This window comes from Halichoerus grypus, chromosome 4 (assembly GCF_964656455.1).
Source record: "Halichoerus grypus chromosome 4, mHalGry1.hap1.1, whole genome shotgun sequence".
NCBI classification, from domain to species: domain Eukaryota; kingdom Metazoa; phylum Chordata; class Mammalia; order Carnivora; family Phocidae; genus Halichoerus; species Halichoerus grypus.
The window spans coordinates 148,620,027-148,631,047 of NC_135715.1; the positions used below are offsets into that span (position 1 = coordinate 148,620,027).

General features: G+C 35.8%; 1 long non-coding RNA gene across 1 annotated transcript in view; it reads right to left on the reverse strand.

Moving 5' to 3' along the window:
* The window catches only part of LOC144381513 (uncharacterized), an 82,064-nt gene extending 76,450 nt beyond the window's left edge, over positions 1–5,614 (reverse strand). Inside the window, exon 1 of the long non-coding RNA XR_013446777.1 lies at positions 5,422–5,614. This is a non-coding gene — a long non-coding RNA (uncharacterized LOC144381513). The remainder of the gene's footprint in view (positions 1–5,421) is intronic.
* Positions 5,615–11,021: the final 5,407 nt, after the last annotated feature.

Below are 11,021 nucleotides of genomic sequence, written 5' to 3' on the forward strand. Positions count from 1 at the left end.
ACAATAATTTAAGAATTTCTTTAAAGAAAATCCAGCTGAGTCTTTGAATAAAAGTGAGGTAAAATCAGAAATTGTTAGTTCCCCATTGAGAAATTTCACATAGATGTTGCAATGAAGTGTCTTCAATACTGTGTGTATCTGAAAGTTCTTTTTTATAGATTTCTAATCATTAAAATGACAAAAATGTCCAATTTTATAACTTTAAGATATCAAAATGCTAGTTTTAGAGTTTTTGACTATACTAGAGATATTTTTATTCTAAACTCACATTGATATAAAAATTAAATTTTTATACAACTGATATGTTGATTGAATTTAACAGTCTTGTTTTCATAGTCTAAAAAACAAAGAAAACTAAAAACTGATATTGTTATATATTATGTTATGTTTTATATTGTATTATACAGTTTTATGTTGTTATATTATGCTACAATAAAGTCACATATTTGATTAAAATTAGCTAATAGACCAGAAAATTATAGAATACAGGTATTCATTTAAAAATTTTAAATTACTGATATAGTTGTGTGTTTTACATGGTTTTCTATTTATTATTATTGTTCATTGTTATTCTGTTTTTCATAAGTATTAGTAGAGCATTTGTTTCTAAATTAGTTCCCTAGGTTAGAGTCAAGAGTTTTTCTAAACTATCTCTTGGACTTAAATTTGGCATGAAAAGCTACATGGTTGCTTACCTCAGCATCCGTGGTTTATTTATTTATTTATTTATTACAGTAATTTAACTTATAGCTTAGAACTAACTACAAACATAGCTTCACCATCTTTTTCCTATAGGAAATATGTATTAAGAAGAATGTTTACGCTGTTAGGTTTTTTTTTTCTCATTAGCCACATAAACATTTTAATAATATTAATTATAAATTAAAATATATACACATACACATACACATATTTTTCTTCTTAAAATGGGTCTCAGTTCAACAAAAGATACTTCAGTAGAGTAGATAAAGTGATAAGAGGAAAGGTGTTCCAGGCAAAGGCAAGGGGACACTAAACGGTAATATTAAACTAAAGAGTTCCAAAAATGTAACTAAGATACAAATCAAAGTGTTCATTGCATTTAGTGACAAAAGTACTTAAACAATTCTATTTTAGTGCAGTGGTCAAAGCTAAAAGCAGGTGGTAATAGCGTATTAAAGGAGTTGGCAAAAAGCAAATATAGTTAAGTTCCATAAGTCTTTCAAGAAGTCAAGAAATTGGTCTTAGAAGGAAGAATACAGACAGGTCCATATGTGGAGAAAATGGGAAAGAGCCAGAAGAGAAGCTGAAAATTAGGGAAGGAAAAAGATGATTGAGAAAGCACAGATCCCAAAGACAGAAGGGAAAGTGATCCAAAGAACAGATGGTGGTCTCAGTTCACTATTGTAACAAGAACGAAAATGGATGGGTGCCTGTGCAACTGTGTGAGTAGGTATGGTAAAAAGAAACTGAGAGATTTCTTAAAGTCTTTTTTTTTTCCTATAAAGTAAAAGGCAAGATTTTTTGCTGACTGATGGAAAATGCAGGAGGATCAGATTTGAGGATTATTGAGAATGCTTGAAATAGCCTTCATAAAGACTAGGAAAGTCCTAAGGGGATGTTGTAAAATTCTCAGCTAGCACTGAGAACTCAGACCAGATTATTGATCATAAATCTTCTGTGGTGGCAATGTACAAAGTCATATTATTTGCTACATCTTTGCTTCATTACCTGGAGGTGGGTTCTGGGGAGATGGAGAGTTGGACTCCACAAGAATGTGGTTGAATGATAAATCCCAGTTCTAACCTAATAAGCAGAGACTGACATAAAGCTAATGAAGTTTAAGCTGCAGGTCCCCTCTCTTGTACAGGTCACCTTCAATGCCCGCAGACAACCCTGGCAATTTTGCACTTGTGATTTATATTTTTTTACTATTTTAATTTTTTAAGGTTTTATTTATTTATTTATTTATTTAGAGTGTGCATGAGCAGGGAGGGGGCAGAGGGAGAGAATCTCAAGTAGACTCTGTGCTGAGCATGGAGCCCAACTCGGGGCTTGATCTCACCACCCTGAGATCATGACCTGAGCTGAAAGTAAAAGAGTCAGAAGCTTAACCAGCTGAGCCGCCCAGGCATCCTATATTTTTATACTATTTTTAAAAAGGATCCTGCAAATAGTTCACAAGCATAAAACCCCCAGATCAGAATGCAGCCCCAGAAAATGAAAACAGTAGGAATGCCAATAGGGAGGGGAATAAAAAGTAAGGGAGTCAATGAATTGGATTTTCTGATGAGAATAAAGTGAAAATGGTGGGACTGAAAATACAAAGGAGCTAGGGGAATAGAATTTTGTTCTTGAGAAGTAGAATGAATGAAATCATGATTTCACAGGTGAAATACTTATGACAAACTGAATTTGTGCTCTCTGTTCTATTCCCCTGGGATTTTTTTGTTTATTACAATAAATATATGGAATCTATTTTTGTAATTTCTTAAATAAATAAATAAATGCTTTATGGAGAACACTCAGTGACCTGTATATGAAAACCCAATTGAGAAAGCCTTTTATAGATTTTTAACGTTTTTTTTTTAAGTAGCTCTATGTGCGACATGGAGCTCAACTCATGACCTCAAGATCAAAAGTCACATGCTCTACTGACTGAGCCAGTCAGGCACCCCAGAGAAATCCCTTTAAGATTTACTTATAAGAAGATATTTGTATCTAGTGAAGAACCAGGATGCTCACTCTTTTACAGTAATAAGAGTGATATAACTACTGTGTTTCTCTTTCTGGACCGAAAGTTTAAATAAAGCTAAACACAAAACCCAATCAAAGGAATAATCTTAAAACATAAACATGCATCATTCATACTTCAATTCTTTATTTTCTAGTATTGATAATTACCTTTGTGAGAGGACTTACATCATTATTAGATCAAAAGAATAAGTTATAAATGAACATGTAAAGGAATAATTGTCTAGAAGAAATTATTACAGCCTTTTAATTCATATAAACTAATTATGTTGTTTCTAAAAGTTAAGTTGAATTTTACAAAGCTGAACAATCACTTCAATAAATGTTAATATTTTTGACAGCTAAACAGAATAAAATGCTTTTACAGCATTTGAGGGAGAGGTACCCTAGTTAGGAACACTGCTTACTTGATGCTAATGCATATATAACATTATTATTAGTGCTCCTCCTGTTTTGACTTCTTGACTGACAATAGTAAACTATTATTCTGGGCAAGCATATTTCAGTTAAGCCATTGTTGCATAGATTAACATCAGCAAGAAGCCCTTGCAGGAGAAAGGAGACTGAAACATCATTAATGGAACCCATTGTTTACTTTCTATTTAACCTTCTTCTGAGAATCAATTTAACTAATCAAGTTATCAATTAGTGACATATATTTCTTTACTCAAAATTTTAGTTCAGAGTCTTTCTTTCTTTCTTTCTTTCTTTCTTTCTTTCTTTCTTTCTTTCTTTCTACCTCAGAAATACAAAGAGCATGATGTTCAGTGATAATTTTCTTAAGTCTACTTTAAATACCACATATGACAAAATTTCAGAAGATTTTTGTCTAGGACAAAATTCTGTCATATATCATTGAATTTGAATGCTGAGTATATAAAGTTTTGTCATGAAAACTAACTGGATTCAGTGTTTAAGAGTGAAAATTCATTCTTCATTTTTCCCAAGATTATTTATATTAGACCTGTCTTTTCCTGTGAATCAATACTATGCAAACACAATATTTTCTACATTAGGTTCTGGCAGACTTACAGTAATTTTTGCCTAGCAAGCGTTCCAGGAATGTCCTTTAATAGTCTGCCTACTGAATTCAACGAAATCTTTCTTTTTTTTTTTTTTTTTTTTAAAGATTTTATTTATTTATTTGACAGAGAGAGACAGCGAGGGAGGGAACACAAGCAGGGGGAGTGGGAGAGGGAGAAGCAGGCTTCCCGCGGAGCAGGGAGCCCGATGCAGGGCTCGATTCCAGGACCCTGGGATCATGACCTGAACTGAAGACAGATGCCCAACGACTGAGCCACCCAGGCGCCCCACATTCTGCACCTTTTTAAAAGATTTTAAACTTTTAAAATCCTTGTCTCCTCATATCTGGTTGTAACTAATTTCTTTTTTTTTTTTTTTTAAGATTTTATGTATTTATTTGACAGAGAGAGACACAGCGGGAGAGGGAACACAAGCAGGGGGAGTGGTAGAGGGAGAAGCAGGCTCCCCGCCGAGCAGGGAGCCCTATGCGGGGCTCGATCCCAGGACCCTGGGATCATGACCTGAGCCGAAGGCAGATGCTTAACGACTGAGCCACCCAGGCGCTCCCAACGAAATCTTTCTTAAGTAGAGTTTACTTAAAATTAGCAACTGTAAATATACAACCTATTTTCATTATTCAGATTCCATATTTGCAAATTTGCCTTCTTGCTAAAATTTATTTATAATACCAAAATCAGTTTTTGCAGGGCTTTTGCACCCACTCAGGTACATGTGCAGAGCAGCAATATGCACATTCCCAGCTGAGGTCAAACAAGGTAAAGCTCTGCTTTCTTTTTTAGCTTTCATGTAATAAATGAGTGCAGTCTAATTGTGCCACATTTTTTATTTCTGTGCTTTTGTTAGTAATTTTGCTACTTAAAATACTCCTCAAGCATAATTCTGAAGTTCTGTCTTGTGTTCCTAAAAACAAGAGAGCTCTGATGTGCCTTACAGAGACAATGTGTGTGTTAGATAAGCTTTGTTCAGGCGTGAGTTATGGTGCGGTTGGCTGTGAGTTCAACATTAATAAACCAACATATATGTTAAATAAGGTGTCTTCAAACAGAAATGCATATAAAACAAGGTAACGAACTGATTAGTTGATATGACCTGAGACTTCAGGAACCTAACTCCGTATTTCCCCTAGGAGCAATGGTTCAGTGTTCACTAATTCCATGTTCACAGCAACTTTTTAGAGCATAACAATTGCAACTAATAAGAATCAACTGTATAACTAAATCAACCAAATCTTGCTGAATCAATTTTCTACCTTTTAATTTTTCTATCATGTTTTGTCAATAAGGTATCTACAACTTGATTTTTATTCCTTAAGAGAAAGGTTTAAGGAATGCTTCAAGCATCGTGAAGAATTTTATCTGCAGACGCTCGCATGCTCTTTGGGAAATGCAAAGCAAATCTTGTTTTCTCTCATCTAAAATGTTTCAGTGACCTTCCATACCTTAAAAGATGAAGTGCAGATTCCTTGGCATGGCATAAAAACCCTATCACAGGCTAATCCCTTTCTAACTCCCAAGCACTTTTCCTGTTCATTCTCCCTTTTACTGCTTCCACACACTCTGAATTTCCATTTTTTGAAGGCCACCAAGCAATGTCAGTTTCCCCAGCCTCAGCACATGCTGTCCCTGCTGCCCGTAAATGACCTACCTGATGCTTGTCTATCTGTTGAACTGCAAAAACTCATCAGAATTCCAAGTCCAGTGTTACTTCCTCCGGGACAGCTTCTCTAACTTGCCAGCACAGAGGTCATCGTTTCTTTTGTGCTCCCATAGTATCTTATAATTTCCTTTTTGATGCTCATCTTCCTTATTTGCATTTGGAGGTACTGCAATGTGGTGCAGTCACGTGTTAGACGTACGTAACTCTGGGAGATGCATTTAGAATGCAGTGTAAGTGTGAATCCAAACCTACTTTCAGATTTAATCCTCACAAAACAACAGGGATTTATGCATTTATATTAAGATAACAGAGACTTGGCATTCAACAGAATGGAGTAAACTCTTGAGAAGACATTAATCCGGTATTGAACACTCAATATTTGACCCCCTTTCTAAGAGCTCTATGGTATACTTGTGGGGAATTATTCTCCCACTACATTGCATGGGGCTTAGCAAGAGGGACATTATCACCATGCATCTTCTACCACAGGCATCATTTGGAAATTAAGTTTGAAATTAAGCTCATGAGTCAAGGACATTAGGGCAGAATTGAATAATTGCAGAAACAACAGTATCAGTGTTGGGGTATTAGCAGGAATAGTACGAGTAGCCTCTATTATTATGTTAGGTTTGGATGGTCAGGGTAATTCTACAACATTTGATAGGAAATAACTGAGAAATTGATACCTATAGAGTGATTGTAATCATGAAGATAGTTCAGTGGTAGAAATCCTTGTGAAATATATAATCTCAGCCATGTATAAATAATAAAAGCTAAGACTTAATGAAAAGAAAGCTGAAAGAGATAATAAAAATATGGTACAATCCATTCTTGGGAAATATATGAAATGCGAATTCTAGGGAAATAATATAATTTGCCCAACATCACATGGTCACTGGAAAAGCTAGGCTAAAAGCCAGGTTTTTGAGGTTTTATTAATTTTTAAAGATTTTATTTATTTGAGAGAGAGAGAGAGCACGAGTGAGGGGGTAGGGGCAGAGGGAGAGGGAGAGCAGGCTCCCCACTGAGTAGGGAGCCCAATGTGGGGCTCGATCCCAGGACCCTGGGATCATGACCTGAGCCGAAGGCAGACACTTAACTGACTGAGCCACCCAGGCACCCCTTGAGGTATAATTTAGTACCATATTTTATGATGCTGTGACGCTTTCCAAGTAATTTTTTATCCATTTTTATTTCCAGCACGATTTGAGGGTCTTCAGTTTTTTATTTCCCTACTTAAAAAAAATGCCTTATTATGTGTTAACATTTTTTAGAATAAAGTAGAGAAGTTTTAAGAGTTCCATAGATCGCATATATGACTATCATAAAGATAATCAAATTCTAGTTTTAATATTTAAATAAGAAGTACAGAATGTGTAATATAATATGCACCCATATTGAAATTGGATCTCAATTGTAACTGTAATTCAAAAACTTTGATAATATATTGCCCTCCATACTACTTTTACATATTCACTCATTTTATGGACTATTCTTTTTTCAAATATCTCTATTCACTTCATGTACATTTGGTGTTTTTAAGAGAAACATTTGGTCAGTTTATAACAATGGCATCAGATCAACTTGATAAAAAAACAGCTCCAAGTAAAACTTAATTCATGACATTTATTTGGGGCCAAAATTTTCAGGCAAGTTCTGAAAGTTCAGAATTCATGAGGCAGTATAATTTACGGATCTTATTTTTTAAAACCCAGTCTGGATTTAGTGCCAACATTTTCCCAATCTCTATATATTATTTTATACTCCAGATCCATTAAAAGAATTTTGACAGAAATTTTTTTTCAACCAAAATCACGGTCACAAAGGGAAATTAAAATTCCCTGACAGTGGAGTTATTGCAAACATCCCTGCTTCCCAGGATACACAGGTTCACTCCACCAGCTGCTCGGTTCTAACAGGCAGACATTGTATAGCTTACCGAATTACCTTCTTATAAAATATTTGTCTCTAGAGTTTGAGTAGGTGGTTTGTTTGTTTTAATTTTCTTAGTTTGTTCTTGCTTACCATAAAGTTTGAAATATCTTACATCATAAGAAGTAACAAGTGTGAAAGTTTCAGCTATAGCAAAATAGGCAAAAATATTTAATTATTTGAGTTTGTTCGATTCACTAAAGGCTAAAATCAAAGGACAGTTTGATTTCAGAGGAAGTCGTAAGTATGTGAATATGTAGTTCTTCAACCAAATTGTTACTTAAATGTACAGATGCCCCTGTGTAGACCTCTGCTGAATGCAAAGAACTGCTTAAACTATTGTTTAATAATCAATTTCTATAGGAAAAATGAAATTAGTAATGTGAAACCAAATGCAAACTATTATCAAAATAGGGACGCCTGGGTAGCTCAGTCGGTTAAGTGTCTGCCTTCGGCTCAGGTCATGATCCCAGGGTCCTGGGATCAAGTCCCACATCGGGCTCCTTGCTCAGCGGGAAGCCTGCTTCTCCTTCTCCCTCTGCCTCTGCAGCTCCCCCTGCTTGTGCTCTTACTCTCTCTCTCTCTGACAAATAAATAAATAAAATCTTTAAAAAAACCAACCAACTATTATCAAAATAGAAGTATGCAAAAGGGAATAAGTAGAGATAAAAGATTTAAGATCATCAGAATTAAAGTATGTCCTTCCACAAAACCTACTCAGGGAACCAAACAATGTATAATACTAACGCATGGTACATGTGGTGCAATTGTTTCTGAAGGACATCTGCCTGCCCCCCAAGAAAGATTTTTCTCTTAGGTAAAAGAGTACCGAAAAGGTATTTGGCAATGCTTGAGTAAATGTTTGCCTAAATAGAGCCCTTCTCTTGATGAATACTTCGCCTTATTCACCCATTTTTTCCCAAATAACTGCAGATAAAGGAGTGTTCTCCTGTGTAGGTTAGGATACTTTGAGCTGCCAAAATAGAAGCTCCCTATCAACCAGTGTAAACAGTATAAAATTTAAAAATATATTGTCTCTTTTAACAAGAAAACCAGAAAGAGACGCTCTTCATAGATGGTTGGTTAACAGCTTAATGGTATCATCACAAAAATCATGTGTTTGTCTGCCTAGGTTCAGTGTGACATTCTAGCAAGCTCAGTTGCTTTACTGAAGTAAGGATTGTACCTGCATGGGACTGAACTCTGGTCAAGACGTGAAACATGCTGATTAAGAGTGTAGCTTTGTAATCATGATTTCACATTATTTGTACCAGCTTGTAGGCATTGCTTTTAGATAACAACGAGATTGATGGTGGGTATCTGGTCTTGAGACTTACGATGTTCCCCGAGACTCCTGGAAGGTCCTCCTACTGAGCCAGTTACAGAGCAAGGCTATGCTTAGGTGATCAGCAGAGTATAAAAAGAATTACCCAATTGGAACTGTTTGGGGCACCCTGCTTCTGAAGGGGTTCCAGGCACATGTCAGGTGGTTCTCTGTGTGAGGGAGAAAGCATATCCGTTAAGGCCCTTGCAGAGGGAGGAGAATTTAAGTTTGAACTTCGCCTCTCTTGACCCCTGGCTGTGAGGAAGCCTTTGGTTGTGATAAAGATCTTCAATACTGTTGCTGTATTGTGTCTTTTTTCTGCAATAAAATGTAGATTTGTAAGCGTTGTCATTTGGGATCCTGTGAGTCAGGGCCTGAACTAGGGTCATGCAAGATGGAATATCTCTTTCAGTTTTGTGCATCAGGAGGCTCACTTGCTATACTTTATTCCCATCCTTGTGAATCTTCTTATCAGTCAACCCTTTTTGTCACCATCAGTGAACTCAACTTCATGCTCAGTCTAGTTTACTACTGTCACAAATCCCTACCAGTGGTAGTGAAGCCTCCATGCTTTCTTGTTTGTATATAGCTGTAGAGAAAAATTCAATTCCAACAGTGAACTAGCAATCCTTCCCTTATTTTCCTTAATTTGGGATGTAACACCCTGATCACCAGGAGAATGCACAGCCTCAGATGGTTTACTAATTAAGGTGACTCTATAGAGCTGGTGTGAGGACAGATATCTGGAAAGGAAACATAAAATAACAACAGAATTTTGTGAAGAAGAGGAGGAAGACTGTTGTAACTTGGGCATCCCAAAGTGTCCACTATACCTTCTTACTGGCAGAAACATGAGCAAAAGAGATGGATAAGTGCAGCTAATGAGTACCAAATACTTCTAACTAAAGTCAATGGTCTCCCACTTTTCATTTTCATGATTCAACTTACAGGCTTAATTAAATAAAGTTTTCCTAAGAAAACCTTTCTACATTAGTGCTTAATATAATACCATTCACATAGTAAAAGATTAATATCAAGATGTAGTAACTAATAACATAGTCTAAGGCAAAGAATTTTGACTAATGACACCAGTGCTCACTAAAATGGCTGGTGTAATTATCATTTTTTTCTACTGATTTCCGTAAATCAGATAATTGAAAATTACTCATAATCTCTTATTTCAGATAGGTTATTTTACATGACATTTTTTTTAAAGATTTTATTTATTTATTTGAGAGAAAGAGTGAGCAGAGAGAGAACATGAGCAGGGGGAGAGAGAGAGGAAGAAGCAGTCTCTCCCCTCAGAGCAGCAAGCCCAATGTGGGGCTCGACCCCAGGACCCTGGGATAATGACCTGAGCTGAAGGCAGAAGCTTAACTGACTGAGCCACCCAGGTGCCCCCCCATGACTTATTTTATAATTGGAAGTTTGTACCTCTTGACTAACCCATTCATCTGATTTGCCCATTCCCCCAAATATGCTGCCCTCTAATCACCACTGTTCTGTTCTCTGTATCCATGAGTTTTGTTTTGTTTTGTTTGTTCATTTTGTTTCCTTTTTCGATTCTATATATAAGTAAAGTGACATTGTATTAGTCTCTTTCTCTCTGACTTATTTCACTTAGCATAATGTCTTCAAGGTACATCTATGTTGTTGCAAATGTCAAGATTTTTTTCTTTTTCTCAGCTGAATAGCATTCCACTATATATGTACACATACCACTTTATCCATTCATTCATTGATGGTATTTAGGTTGTTTCCATATCTTGGCTATTGTAAAGAATGCTGTGGTGAACATAGAACATGTATCTCTTTGAATTGATATTTTGTTTTCTTTGGATAAATACCTAGAAGTGGAATTTTTGGATCATATGGTAGTTCTATTTTTAATTTTTTGAGGAACCTCAATTACTGTTTTCCATAGTGGCTGCACCAATTTATATTCCCACCAAGAGTGCACAAGAGTCCCCTTTTCTTCGTATCTTCAATAACACTTGTTATTTCTTGTCTTTTTTTATAATAACCATTCTAATAGGTGTGAGGTGGTATCTCATTGTGATTTGGATTTGCTATTGCCCTGGTGATTAGTGATGTTGAGTATGTTTTCATATGCCTGTTGGCCATATGCATGTTTTCTTTGGAAAAATGTCTGTTCAGGTTTTCAGCCTGTGTTTTAATTGGATTGTTTTTGGGGTTTTTTGTTGCTGTTTTTAAGGTGTATGAGTTATTTTATGTATTTTGGATATTAACCCCTTATCAGATAAATGATTTGCAAATATTTTCTCCCTTTCAGTAGGCTGCCTTTTCATTTTGCTGATGTTTCTTTTGCTGT